This window comes from Lolium rigidum, chromosome 1 (genome assembly GCF_022539505.1).
Source record: "Lolium rigidum isolate FL_2022 chromosome 1, APGP_CSIRO_Lrig_0.1, whole genome shotgun sequence".
Lineage (NCBI taxonomy): Eukaryota > Viridiplantae > Streptophyta > Magnoliopsida > Poales > Poaceae > Lolium > Lolium rigidum.
Window position 1 is genome coordinate 67,470,746 of NC_061508.1, and position 15,642 is coordinate 67,486,387.

Below are 15,642 nucleotides of genomic sequence, written 5' to 3' on the forward strand. Positions count from 1 at the left end.
ACAGCGGCAAGTTTCCCTCAGTAAGAAACCAAGGTTTAATCGAACAAGTAGGAGTCAAGAAGCACGTTGAAGGTTGATGGCGGCGGGATGTAGTGCGGCGCAACACCAGAGATTCCGGCGCCAACGTGGAACCTGCAAAAAGATCGTTGTTTTCTTGTATTTAGGTTCACCAAGGTCATCGATAAGAAATCAACCAGAAGAGGCTGGTCATCCATCACAACAACGACACTAGATTTGTCTTCTTTGAATGCATCAACAATAGATTTCACTACTTTGTCAGGAAAATCACACCAAGAACCTTGTCTGTAGAACACAACACGACTTGGCACTCCACTTTTCAGGTAATTAACGCAATCATTAGCCAGATTAGGTTGACTGTGGCAACTGTGAGCAGGCTTAAAAGATGCATTCTCCTTTTCAACACGACCACACTTAGATTTTTTCTGCAAGCAATCATCAACAGGCTTGCGCTTCGGGCACAAAGCATTAGACTTTTGCGTTGGATCCATTGATGCGTTAGTTCCTGCCAGAAAAACAAAGAGACATGGAAATGGGTAACCGTAATATGATACACAATATGCAAGCCTTCCTTTACTTTATATAAAAGAGTAACACAATCATGTAAAGTAACAGTAAATGTACACCACTACAAGTACAGAATACATCAGAGAGTTAATCAGCACTAGTTTGCAAACAGAATTGGACTTCAGCAGAGCACATCTTAAACGACTAGATATTGAAATGGTTCAGAGACAGGCATCACCATTCAGTGGACGCATTCTCTAAACTTGTAAAGAGCAATGCAGTAAAAGTAATCAAGTACTTGTCTGTGGCATGTTTTGATACATAATTCAATATATAGGGGTAGAGAATACAACTCATCGGCAGTCTGAATATGCTTCTCAATGAGGAAAAGACTATTCTGGAGCTTAATTCCTTCCAACGGAGTAGAGAAACACAAGCTATTGAGTTTTAAAACTCCCAATTCTTCTTGTACAGTGTATCTTACAGAACACTTATACTCAATCTTTGGAAAAACAACAACTGCATCAGAAGCCATCTTCGTCAGAGGAGCAGAGGTCAATGACAGCTAAATGAATTTTCAGTTGAACAGTCTCTTGTAAAGAGAGGAATAATCATGCACTTGGAAGGAAATATTTGATGCCGACAGATAATCTAGAACTAATAATAAATTACTCGTCAAAAAAGTTGATGGCAGAATAACTGTCTTACATGTAACTTTACGGTGCATTTCATATTTGCATAATCAAATAAACATTAAACAAAGTTTGGGCTGTATTTAAACAGAGAAACTCAGAAATAAAACAGTCCAGCGTTCTTATAAAAGGAAACTTCGTCTAAAGTGTAAGTTTTTTTTCTTGAAATCAACACTTCCTAACTGCCAGCGTTCCAGCGCATATATATACACCAGCGCGAGCAATAAAAAGGGGAAATTTCCTGTAAAAGAGTAGTAACAAACTAGCGGCTACTTGATATTTTCCTCCGTATCAGCTGGGAAAAGGACAAACCCCTCTTCGAATGACACTAAATTGAGCAAAAGAAGAAGAGACGTAAAAAAATCGCAGATTTTTTTCCAAACAGTTGAAGGATCCGTATCACCGTATGAGCAGCCAGACCGAAAATTCTCACATCGACAAGCAAGCAAACATGGTGTCGCGGCGAAGTGGCTGTGGGGGATGGTGAGAGGGCACGAGAGGAGGAGGAGGAGCAGGCCCTTACAGACACGGAAGAGGGGAGGGGCTGATCAAAGACCCGCCGCCGCGCGCAGGTGGCGTTGGCACGCGGCGGTAGAAGTGGCGGGCGTGGTCAGGTCAGCAGGGCCGCGAAGGCAGCACCCTCTCCGGTGAGTCGACGGCAGCGTCGTCAGACATGAGGGGCGGGGTTGGAGAGGTGGGCGTCGGAGAGGGACTGGCTGGACGTGGCAGGAACTGAGGCCGCGGCCCGGTGTGATGATGATTTGGTAGGCCTGCCACAAAGGCCCGGATATCGGTCGCTTAAACGGGTCACCCTGGGTCCTCCTCCCAGGCGATAGGGGCGGGGTTGGAGAGGTCGGCGTCGGAAAATTACTGACAAGGAACGAATGGATCCATCCTTTTTCTCTCAAGTGCGCGCGCCTTGATCTATTCGCTCTCGCTTTTATCTTTGCCTAGAAACTACCTGATCTCTATTAAGAAATCAAAACCACTTACTAGCTTTTATCCATCTCGCTCGCACAAGGGTTGTGCTTCAAAATCCGACGGGATTATCAACCGACGAGTACCGAAACAAGAACCTCGAACGCTCGATCCAGGCAGAATTCCCTTGTCATAAAAAAAAAAGAGGAGATCGAGTCAAATACCTCAACCATGACGCACGGACGGATCACTCTTCGCTCGCCTACTTCATGCGGACTCCGGTGCGCCCGCCGGCAATCCAAACGACGAGTGATGGGCATGGTAGCCTCCCCTCCCCTCCTCTCCTCGACAAGTAAAAGTCAAAGTCACACACGATACCGCGCGCGGAATGTCACCAAGAATTTGTACTTATAGAGGGAGGCTATGTTGGGAGGGAAGAGAGAAGGAGCACTAGTTTGTGTTTTCAGGCGGGAAGGACTAGGGAGATTCACATGTCACACGGATCGTCGGATCGCTGACTGTGTATAATACCATCCGTCGTACTAATGCCATTAATAGCTGTGCCTAGTGAGTCCAAATATCGCTCCATAAATCAAGGCATTGTACGGTGGCATGCGAGCGGCCACGCTCATTAACTGCGCCTGTGATGGGGGCTATATTTCCATAAATCAAGGCATTGTATGGTGACATGAGAGCAGCCACACCCAATAACTACGCCTGGGATGGGGGCTAGATTTCCTAGCCAATTTATTGTTAGTTTTCGCTAGCAGTATGTCATATGGCCTCAAATTTCCTCACGTAACCATGCATCTATTTAATTGGTGGAAGCCAGCTTGTCACAAGATTACTGTGCTCGCAAGAATCAAATCGCAAAATTAACGTCCATGAAAGAGCGTGTTTATAATGATCAAGTGAATGTGCGCTTTTTTCCTGGCCGTGAAATCCATTCATGTAGGTAATCAATGGTTTTTTCCTTACATATAATTTGCTAGATCAATCAGTCACCTCCTGTTCAACCATATTAAATCTTAATACATATTCTCCACTGATATACTCTTACGAGCTCATGATTCGTAGTATTAACAGCCATAAATTTTCAAGATTTAATGCTCAGCAACAAACAACAGTACCAACTCAATCGATTTCATTAACAATTCCATGTCGTTACACAACAAGGTTCAAAACAATAATTTTACGCTTCTACCTCTTATGGTTCTACAATTGTTGATCAATCCTATCCTATCTCCTAGAACGACATAATCCTATGGCAACAATTGTTGGTTCTCTTTTTGCTTCTGCAGTTTGCTGCTTCAACTCAACTTCTGCAGTTCAAAGCACCGAGTCGTTCTTTGCAGTCACTGCCCCCATGCCCCTCTTCCTTTTACCATCCAGCCCGCTGATAGCACCGCCCGCTGGAGCACCAAGGGAGCAGCCTGCACCCAACACGCCACTGCCACGAAGAAGACATCATCCAGATTGTAATCCTGACAACTCCTTAGCAACTTCCGGTGTTACTTGGTCTTCCAGTTCAGGTGCCTACAATAAGCACTTCATACACATTAATCAAAGAAATAACCTACCATGAGAAATGTTGTTTCAATGAAAAAAATCTATGCAAATATCAGACATGGATCGCAGCTCACACAACTAGCTTCCCAGATTAGATGATATGGGAAAGATTTCTCGATGTGTCATATAATCGAAGAAAAGCAAGAAAAACACAAGACACCTAGCTTCCTAAATCAGTATCCACACTTAAAAACTAGACGTCATCACAGCTAGGCAATCACTTGATAACTCGTTCACACCTACACCCACAATAGAGATGACTGAACAACATCGATCCGTATATAAAATGGGTTTTCAGGGAAGAACCACGTAGGACTTAGGATAGGCATACCTCACCACCAAAAATCCACAATTGCAGCACACAATAGACCACGGTGGCAGCATACACTCAAAGCCAATACCAAAAGCAATCATAAGGGTCTCACGAGTGTTCAGTCGAGATGCCCCAGAATGACGCTGCAGCCAACCAGCGCAGCCAAACCACTTAAAGGGCAGCGACAACAAAGACCACTGCCATGTATAACCTACAATGGAAGCATAAAAAAAATAGAGCAATGCAGCCCACAAACGAAACCAACCAACAAAGTAGGAAAGAACAAAGCAACGATGACGACCCGCTGGTCTCATCCATGAAGAAACGAGAGGATGGCTAAAAACAATAAATCCAGCCTGATGAGTGATAACACTACTTAACCATACATGACTATCATGTCAGTGTCAAGAAAGTCGGAGTTGAACAATGTGGGATACAACAGCTCTACACTCTAAAGCAGCAACTACACACTGAAACATAATAGTTTTGTTCTAAAAAGTAATACATTCTTGTCTTAAACAGAAAACATATCAAGTTTCTTTATGCATGATTTATCCAAGCGAAACAAGTGAAGCATACATTAAAATCCTAACTTGTGAAAAACTCAATTAGCACAAGGATATCATCAAACCTCTCACATGATATGACTGACCTGATTACAAAATTAAATGCACATCACTAGGATGTTTAGTTTGGAGACGATCCTTCAAACTAATACATACATTTTGTAACTCACCTCGACTTTCCACTTACATACCCATTACTAGCAATACACTAGAAGTCCGGGCAAAGACTTTGGAACAAAAAGTAGCACTTATGTAACTATTGAGAAGAAATTTACATCTATTCAGCACTTTCTAAAACCAAAACTTGAGTAAGAAGATTAAGGGCTATAATGATGGAATTACACTAAAAAGAACATTATTGAGCATGACTATATTGTATATCTTCATGAGCCACCATGACCTCCGGTATACAAAATTCTGAAATCAGGTCAGGGTTCTCTAAATCAAAGAAACAAGGCTATTGTATAAAGGAGGCTTCTCCACTATCAGTTCACTCATGAGCTAATACCAACTTCCATCTCACTACAAAAGAACCACGCCTACAAGATGCACAAATAGCTCTTAGAAACATAAGTATTTAGGCTCCAGGAAAACACATATATCACACTAATATATTCTAATGGGTTAACCTAAACAAACACAGTAACATATCTTGGGCATCAAATTGCTTGCTTGGAAAATGCACCAAAAGCACATGCACGAATAAGATAGAAACAAGACTAGCTAGGCTACAGGAAAACACATATATCATACTCATGCATTCTGAACCAACACAGTAAAATATCTTGGGCATCAACATTCTTTCCTGGAGAATGCACCAAAACCAGATGCATGAATAAGATAGAAACAACACTAGCAAGGCTCAAGGAAAACACATATAGCATAATAATGCATTCTCAACCAACACGGAAACATATCTTGGGCATCAACACAGTATGATAGAACCAAGCAAAAATGGCGGCCCACTGGTCTCATTAATGAAGAAAGAGAGGATAGCTAAAAACAATAAATCCAGCCTGATGAGTGCTAACAATACTTGACTATCATGTCAGTGTCAAGAAAGTAGGAGTAGAACAATGTAGCCTACAACAACTCTACACTCAACTCTAAAGTAATTCATTCTTGTCTTAAACATAAAACATATCAAGTTTCTCTAGGCATGATTTATGCAAGGAAATAACTAAATCATACATTAATATCCTAACTTGTGAAAAGGTCATCTAGTACAAGGATATGATCAAACCTGTCACCTGACTTCAAGATTAAATGCACATCACTAGGATGCTTAGTGTGGAGACAATCCAGTCAAACTAATCCACACCTTCGTAACTCACCTCGAGTTTGCACTCACATACCCATCACTGGCAAATATACTATAAGTCCAGGCAAAGACTTTGGAACAAAAAGTAGCACTTACGTCACTGCTCTTGACCAGAAATTTACATCTATTCAGCACTTTCTAAAACCAAAACTTGAGTAATAAGATTAAGGACTATAATAAGAGAATTACACTAAAAAACACTATTGAGCATGACGATTATCGTACCATCTTCATGAGCCGCCATGACGGCCCTCTAAAACAAATAAAGATGGCTATTGTATAAAGGAGGTTTCTCCACTATCAGTTCACTCATGAGCTAGCAGCAACTTCCATCTCACTACAAAAGAACCACACTTGCAACAACAAGCACAAATAGCTCTCAGAAACACAAGTAGTTAGGCTCAAGGAAAACACATATATCACACTCATGTGTTCTAATGGGTTAACCTAAACCAACAAAGTAACATATCTTGGGCATCAATTTTTTGCTTGGACAATGCACCAAAAGAACATGCATGAATAATATAGAAACAACACTAGCTAGGCTACAGGAAAACACATATATCACACTCATGCATTCTAAACGAACAGTAAAATATCTTGGGCATCAACATTCTTTCCCTGGAGAATGCACTGAAACCAGATGCCTGAATAAGATAGAAACAACACTAGCTAGTCTCAAGGAAAACACATATAGCACAATGATGCATTCTAGACCAACACAGTTACATATCTTGGGCATCAACTTCCTTGCCTGGACAACTAGCAAATTTGAAACAATGCGAGCGAGAATACACATTGCTCGATGGTGACAAAATACTTGACAAGAACCACTAACTGTTTGTACCGAAATGAGCTACTCATCTTCAAAACCATGAATTGTTTGAAGATCTAAAAATGAAAAGAGTTTACTTCTATAGCATAGACCGTGTATTGACAGCAGTATTTAATATCAAAATCCATGGGAATCTTTGATATAAATAAAAAAAATTGCACCTCAACAGAGCGGGGTTTTATCAGTTCTCACCATATAATAATCAGGAAATAGTAACAATACAACTAGGTAATAAAAGAGACCATTCGTAGGTCAGTAATTAGCCCATTGTCCCCGTGACAAGGAAATAACTTATTTGCCAATTTAAAATGATAAAGTTAAAGGTAAATTGAAGATATGTGCCTAGCCGGGGAGCTCTAAACTTTTGAGGAAAAAACCATGGATTGATGGCAGTTTTCTCCAAAAGAGAAACAACACCAAAAATGTTGCAGGCAACATAAAGCCAATGATACTGGAAAAATAATGGTCTAGTCTAAATTCACAGCCTTGACGAATCATGATGCTCCTTTGATAAGGTTTTAGCAATAGTTTTGGTTTCTCCAGATAGAACTCGGCATCCTTCAGATCTTGACTGAAACAGAATATTATATATCTTGAGACATAACTCAAGGAGATTCATTATACATAGGTAAATTCATAAAGCAATATGGAAGGAAATCATATGAACGTCTTCTATAACAAAAGATACTTCTTGCACTGTGAGCTCCAAATCTTCAAATGGCAGTAGTAAAGAACAGCAATAGCATACAAAGAATAAACTATTTGCTGCACTTTAGAATGCAATTGAGTACAAAATTAGGCAATGTAACCAAACCTTCATGGTCCATATTTCTCTTGGTTTAACAAAAGAAACAAGAGTTACCGTTTAAATGTACATAAGTAAATCTTCCTATCCAGATGAAAAAGAGAAGCATGACAGAAACATGCCTTACCTGACCTGACTATATTTAGCGAACACATCCTCCCATTCTATGCCTCACCTACGCCCAAGTCCTCTAATGGACACACGAAGCCATAGAGATTCAATCATCTGGGGGTGGCTATGAGTAAGTGTGAGCGACTGATGAAGGAATATAACATGACAAGAGCAGACCATACCTAATATCTCAGTAGATAGTGCCCTTGACAACGACAAAAACAACGGACCACATCTGCCTCTTGATGTCAGATATCTACACGATAATCAAAATTTCAATGTTGATACTTGTAATAATGTATGTAATCTAGCTACCTAGCTAAAAAATTCTCCAAACCCGATAGCAACTAAAAAAATCACTTGCAGCTCTCATGTAAAAAAGCACTTGATGTCAAAACTCCGTATATGATTACATCACAAATAACATAAGAAGGGCACACAACTCAAAGGTCATACCAACACTAGTACTCTAGGCAGATGCAAACTATATAATACATGCAGTCAAGCACCCATTTGAGAAATTTTCCTAGCAAGAATGCTGACGGAATTCCTTCACACATTCACCAAATTTGGCAAGAACACCATGCACACACACAAAACACCATGTGCAACAACCAAACATAGCAAAGCACCAGGGTTGTAAAGAGTGAGATTACCTTGACACCATACTTGATGGTGATGCCAGCAAGTGCATGTGAGGACGACGACACCAGCAGCTCCACGGCACGGAGTAATGTCCGCGAGAGCACCATACAGAACCATGTGCGCTGCATCAGACCAACGGGTCTATCTCTCCTTCCTCCTCAAAAGCAAAGGTGTGGTCAGGGAGCCTACACGTCAAGCATAAGCAAATAAATGAAATATGTTGCCACGAACTAAATGAAATCGTCTATCTGTAATAGAAACACAAGCTGATGGACTCTTAATTAGTTTGTAAGAAACAAACACGAAACAATTGAAAGATAAATAAAATAATTCGAATCAACAACCGCATTGCAAGAGGTAAACAAACAATTGAGTTAACTAATTATGTAGCAAACAACGGATACACAGTAGGATCACTGAGCATAACACTCATGTGCAAATTTAAACATCCAAACAATTCACAGGAAATAGCCATATCAAGCCTTGTTACAAATGGTGTGCTTGTACCATTCACCTGAACAAGCCCATTAAATAGGAGCACACTGTTATCGTGGCGGAGACCCACACAACTTGCCTGCGGCGTGGAGAAGGAGCATGTCCTGACGCAAGGTAGAGCAGACCAGCATGCGCAGCCCCAGTGGCCTATTCCATGAGAAATGTGACAGGCTGCATCGGTGTGGTGGACAAAGACGTTCAGTGGTGGTGTGTTGAGTCAGGGGGTGATAGAGAAGCAAAGTTACGGTACGTGGGAGAGACATTGAGTAATTTGACTGACAATGGGCCAGGCTGATCACCCAAACGGACGGGCACCAATTTGGTTTGCAAATGATTCAGTCCTGGCCAAACAAATGACAGTGGTCAGTTTGGGGGTGCCGTGCTGCTTTTAGCTCTTTGTCCGTGCGGACACAAACGGATCACATTTGTCCATTTGGGCCATCCCCCTAGAGATGCCCTTATAAGAATGATTCGGTCATAAATTAAGGCCAAATGCTAGCAGGTACATCTAAGTATTTGGTTTCCTCTTAAGGCTTTTACATTGAAACTTCGGAAAGGTACTTTCTGGTTTAGATATCAATTGATTCAAATGAACAAAAGGAGGACAAATTAAAGAAAAATAGTGCAATTCAATGGAGAACCAAAGACAGATGTACACCCCTAGTGAATTGTTCTTGTGATGAGCCAAAGAACTGGAGAACCCAGACAATCTCTTTGACCAATCTTGAAAAGGTGGAAATCAGACAATTCAATGAGCGGGATCATCAGTCCTGCGCATCATTAGGTATTTTCAAAGACAGACCATTGGATATTTTCAAAAAGCTAAAAAAGAGTAGATGAAAATATAATACCCGCACATTTTTGTTGTAAGTAAAACCAAAACTGAATTACCAAGCATCATAACCAAGTATACATTTAATTCTGAAATTTTGGTTATAGGTCTACTTAGTTCTGAAACCAATACTGCAACTAGCGATGAACATGACTAGAATCCTTGCGAAAATTAGATCCACGCGGAAACAGGACTGTAACAAGACCTTGATGATGATGGTGACATAAAGGAGAAGTTGTTGTACAGACCATCCAGTCAACAAAGTTTCAGCTACATTTAATGCAACAATGAATCATCGACAATCTAGAGGAGCTCTAGGAGATAATGAAAAGTGAAGAGATCAGTAACAATTATGTAAGGTATCAACCCATCCACAGTCCTCCGGTTGTTCAAGAAACGTGGAAGAAATAGTTTGGATATTATTTTGTTCATTCAAGATCAAGCAACAGTGCATCAAGCATAATAATACTAGGGGCTGTTTGGTTTAGGGGATATCATCAAGTGGTTAGGGGTAGCCACTAAAAAATTGGTTGCCAGCTGTTTGGTTTAGAGGATGAGAGTGGCTAGGGATAACTAGATGCAGGGAATATGCTGCAAAACGATGGTTGAGCCCATCCGGCAAAAAGTGGTGGATGAAGGCAACCACTTCTGGCTCGCGCGCTAGCTTCACCGTGAAAAGTTCTCTGTTGCCGTTTTGCTCGCTCACCACGTGCGAAAGAAAAGAAAACCCCAAGCCTTTTCTTTTTCCCCGGTCTCTCCTTCCTCTCCCTCTCTTCAACTGAGGTGGCGGTAGCAAGCAGAAGCAATTGAGGTACGGTGTCGGGAGACCAAAAACGGAAGCGGGAGTGCTCCAGACGGCGGCGCAGGTACCTCCATCCATCTCCCTTCTATTCCTTGGTCGCAACCGGTCTCAGCTCGCCCTGTCTCTCTCTTTCTGTTCCCTCTGCTTCCTCTATCTAGCTAAAACTTAATTGTTTCTGGTATTCTACATGCCGCGCGGGTGGGACAACAAGTACTAGGACAAGGCCGGACGGGGCAAGCTTGTGGAGTGGCTGATTACAAGATGCTACGCAGCGGCGGCTTAGCAAGTGGACGCGCATGGTCGGAGCAAGATGGGCCGCACGGCTGCGGCAGCTTGCGGGAACAAGGCTAGCTAGCTTTCTCGCTCGCCTTCAGCCAGCTAGCTAGCCTGTGCTTCCTCGCCTCACTAATACTGATCACAGAATAAATATGTTTTGTCTATACGAAAGAGTGACTGAAGAGAGCGTAATGTATTCATTACAATTTGTTCCCAAATGATGATTAGAATTTGTGTCTCCAATTGAGGTTATTTGACATTTTTAGGGGTATCTCACCGGATCAATTGGAGAGGTGATCACATCAACTCATCCACTCATCATCCTTTGAACCAAACATTACAGTGGCTATCCCTAACCACTTTTCATCCAACCTAACTAAACAGAAAAAATGGCTATCCCCACCCAGGTGGTTGGGGATGCCCTCATCCCCTAAAGGGTACCCCGAAACCAAACAGCCCCCCTAGTTTCAAGCTTGTCCATCTAGAGCTAGTCACAATACTAGATAATAATTTACCTTCCAACTTCCTTTTGGTTGATTGCACCGAGCTTGTAAATTGAAACCTGCAATAAGGGTGTATTTAGTCTTTGGTAAATTTAAGACCCAACCAAAACACTTGTGAAACCATTTTTATCTATTACAAGAACATACATGGGAGGTCTCTCAAACTCAAGAATGAGCCTAATAAGTTACTATTCTGAAAACAAAATTAGGGACCCCAAATTTCTAGTAATTTCCATCAATAGCATTAAGCCACAACTCAATGCTATAAATAGAGCATCAGATCAAATAATTATCAAACTAGCTACGCAAATAGTAAGGTACATTTTCTCAAAAAAAGTAAGCTACAGAGTACATTCAAGAAACCGGTGATGAATCTCCAAATTTGATTTGATGGTGTCAGATCTATGTCACTGGTGTCATCTTCACAAATAGACATTCATTAGGGCATATTTAGCGAGAGATTTCAAAAAATCACTAGTGTCAGCTAAGAAGTGCACTTTCGATTGTCGACCAACACTCACAAAGCTACAGTACGTAGTAGTACCAAACATAAGCCTAGCTAACCAGTAATGCAGCAGAGGAAACTCGAGTTAGTTGAAATTAATTCACCCCCTCAGAAGTCACAAAATAGACCTTGAACTTCCAGAGAAAAATAAAAGGCAAAATTCTAGCTTTCAGTAACACTCGGATCAAGGTATAAGAATGATACACAAGCAAGCCCATCCTACTTTAATCAACATTGCAGGGAATAAAAGGTAAAATCCTAGCTTCCAGTAATACTCAGATCAAGGTATAAGAATGATACAAAAGCAAGCCCATCCTACTTTAATCAACAATGCAGGGAAAGGCGAAGAACCATGAGTTAACAATATTTCGCCTTGCATTGCCCACTAAAGCCAAGAGACTTGGGACAAACATGGTGGATGAAGGAACAACACACTGACATAACAGAAGTTAGGTACACCCTTCACTAAAGTTATAGAAGCAGGATGAAATATCCATCCATCACAAATCTCAAAAGTCACATCATTGGTTTCTTAAAAATTAAAAAAAAATAGAACTATGTGGTAGGAGTGAGCTCTGACCTCTACATCAAAAAAGATGACACAAAACAAACCATGCAACATCTTAAATACAAGCACAGACTCAATGAGGAGGCCACCTAATGCACGAGGAAGAAGGAAACAATCAACGGACCTCAGGCACAAGAACATGTATTCCTATATCTGCCCCGAACCTAGATCATTCTTGTATCCATCAAGAACATAGATCATTATGTACACATGCGTACACATTAACATTCTCCCAACTAGATAAGAATTGGTATCCTGGCTTACTTGAGATGCATCAGCAAATCCTTTGATCATTGCAAGGACTTGCAGACAAAGTTCTTGAGACTTCTTTCCACTCACCAATACTAATGCGGCAACACCATCTCAATCTAAACAAACAGATAAGCACCACATAGTCACTTTATTCAGTGCATAAACAAACAAAAGTACCCTGCAAGGCTTGGAAAAAATGTATGACAAGCAGGCACCTTATACTAGAAGCATTTCCAACAGTAACGGTACCAGAATTCTCCATGAAACTGGGGCAGAGCTTCTCAATTTCAGTGGGTCAAAACATAAACACAATTGGCATAATGACACGAAAATGACATGAGTACAAATGATATATTTTCCTTGTATTAATTAACCGCAAGACAAACTATCAGCAACTTTACCAACACATAGTATGTATTCAGTACAGAATTCGCGAAACCACAGAATAAAAAAATGGCAAAGACAACTTGCTTTAACTAGTTGGGTTGTTGTAAAACAAAATATATTGTTACTGCAAACTAAACAACATGGGGTATGATGTATAGTTCATTTTACAGAATTTCCTTTTTGAAAGAATTTACACTACGAAGTCTCTCATATTTTTCAATAAGTATTGGTGGTTTCCTTTTGCCAACATGAAACTCAATCTGGTTGATAGGACAAGAGCATTAGAAGAATAAATAAAGGAACCATTACTATGTCACATGCAATCACAGTAGCAAATATGGTTTGGCCTTCTCCTTCATGATAGCCATAGAAAAATTATCCAATACTACTTTTAAGTATAACTAGAATTTTTTTACTTAAGGAACGACTTTTAATAGAAAACAAGCCTCAAACAACAGAGTGGCACATGATCAAAACAGAAAACATGATCAAAACAGAAAAAACACACCAAGAGATAACATTCCAAAATAACAGCTCAGTAATTCGCATCAATGTTCAATTAAATTTTTACAAAACGAAGAAAATATTCGATTGGGTCAAATACAAAGACAAATTCCCAATGCAACATTGTTCATGTAAAATATTAAAGTGGAAATTTGTGCACCACAAGAGACGGTGTTTAGCAACGGGAACATGATGGTTCTATGAAGATTTCCCAATGTATGCCCAGTTTTGTACGGCACCTGACTATTTATTACTGTTTCAAGACACGTGCAGATCAAGCTTTAATATGGTTGCCTAACTTAGCATGAGTATCAATCATCTTTACGACATTTAACTTCCACAACAGACATGGGATTCATAGTTAAACAAGAGACGACATGAGATTAATAGTTAAACATAGTAAAAACTTCAATGCCAAATACAACATCAAAATATAATGACTAAAAATATCACTCCTTCCCTAGAATGTGCATTGATTTGCATCTGTTGGACTTAAAATCAAGAATTATTCAAGTAACATCTGATCCTAGTTTTCATGGTAATTCATGTATATGATCCTAGTGATATCAGACCTTATTGATTTCTAAATGATGATTTTATCAAAGAAGCTCACTTAACAGAACACATGTATATGACCTGTACATATAGAATAAATGGTAAGATTATACAAGCTGGCGCCATGAAAATGACAAGTTAACTGTTTTTGATAGTCAACATGCCAGCAACCCTCTTGAACCAATTGAGGTACAAATGCATTTTTTCCTTGATTATTTCATGCGTGTTAATTATACTTTTCCTACAGAACATCGCATCAAAAGTAATTGTCGAATGATCATTACATTCACCACTTCTGCTACATTCCTGGTTAATGGCAACAACCTGAAGGGCATTTTAAAGCCATGTATTCACGGTTGCAACAACCTGAAAGGGATTTATCACTAGGACACATAGTACAAAGCTTTTGGTAAAACCAAGACAAACTACATGAAAAACATAATCACCTTAGGATCAATGTCGAGATCAATAAACCAAGGGCTACTATTGACATAACATGCATTTTGATGTTTGACTACAGTTGTTGTCCATGATTAACCAACAGAATAACACTTGAAACATGCCCCTGAATGAAGGGTGTATAACTATTAATGGAAGAAGCACCTCGATGAAGACAGGCATCGACAACAGCAGATGTGGGTCATCAGCTTGGTCGGCCAGGGTTGCTCGCACACCACTCGCCTCTTAGTCCTAACAGCGGGGAGACTTGAGCATGAAGGCACATGGGATGGCGGCGGCTATGGCCGTCGACGCCGGCAAAGCTGCATTGTGGTCACCACCCAGCAATGAGCTGCCTAGAACCTCCCTGCCAATCTCTCTCCCACAAGTACTGCTCAATATAACAACATCAAAAAATCTGAAAAAAATAATCCATTGTTTCATTACAAGAGCTACCACTGCACTAAAGGAAACGCATGCAACACATATAGGGTAGAAGAGGCAAAGCATCTTACCTTGAATACCTCCGCTGCAATGACCAATTGCAATATTTAGCCAAGGGCGAGCACCAAGCATGCAAGTCTACAAGAGAAGACATGGGATTCATGGTTAAACATACTAAAAACTGCAATGTTAAATTCAATGATTAAAATATCACCCAATCCCTAGAATATGCATTGATTTGCATCTATTGGACTTAAAATCAAGAATTATTGAAACAAACTTTAGATCCTAGTTTTCATAGTAGAATTGCTAACCTAGAGTGTTCAAAATGATCATTTTATCAAAGAAGTTCAACTAAGAAAACTCATGGCAGCGAGGTTAACTGGTAGATGGTTGGCACAAATTTATAGTGTGTTGTACTTGTCATGTAGAAACAACATAACCATTAATACTTCCAAAGCATATCAGCAAAGAACAACATGGTGTATTAGGCAGGATGGAATACGTAGGACCAACATGCAATCTGCATAAACAAAGCTAACTATTATATAATTGTAGCCTTCATTAATGGGATATTGTAGAGGCAAGAAAGGGAATATGCTCATGCTAATTGCACCAGCAAATATTTTTATTTACAGAACTATTACAATATATATACATATAGTAAAACATCAGGGAAGCCCAGCGTAATCATCTTGATCAATTCAACAAAGGATGCACTCAATCACACGCACAATGACTGAATTAATTCAATACGATAAATAAGAGACGCAGGTCAGCA

At 40.2% G+C, this 15,642-nt stretch overlaps 2 long non-coding RNA genes across 2 annotated transcripts; both read right to left on the bottom strand.

Moving 5' to 3' along the window:
* Window positions 1–7,210: 7,210 nt before the first annotated feature.
* On the bottom strand, window positions 7,211–9,423 carry LOC124689173. The gene is made up of 3 exons (XR_006999511.1): window positions 8,815–9,423; window positions 8,312–8,485; window positions 7,211–7,911 (listed from the first exon to the last, which is right to left on the bottom strand). It is a non-coding gene; the product is annotated as an uncharacterized LOC124689173 (long non-coding RNA).
* A 1,791-nt stretch (window positions 9,424–11,214) lies between these two features.
* LOC124695863 lies at window positions 11,215–13,397 on the bottom strand. The gene is made up of 3 exons (XR_007001352.1): window positions 12,749–13,397; window positions 12,546–12,649; window positions 11,215–11,267 (listed from the first exon to the last, which is right to left on the bottom strand). It is a non-coding gene; the product is annotated as an uncharacterized LOC124695863 (long non-coding RNA).
* Window positions 13,398–15,642: the final 2,245 nt, after the last annotated feature.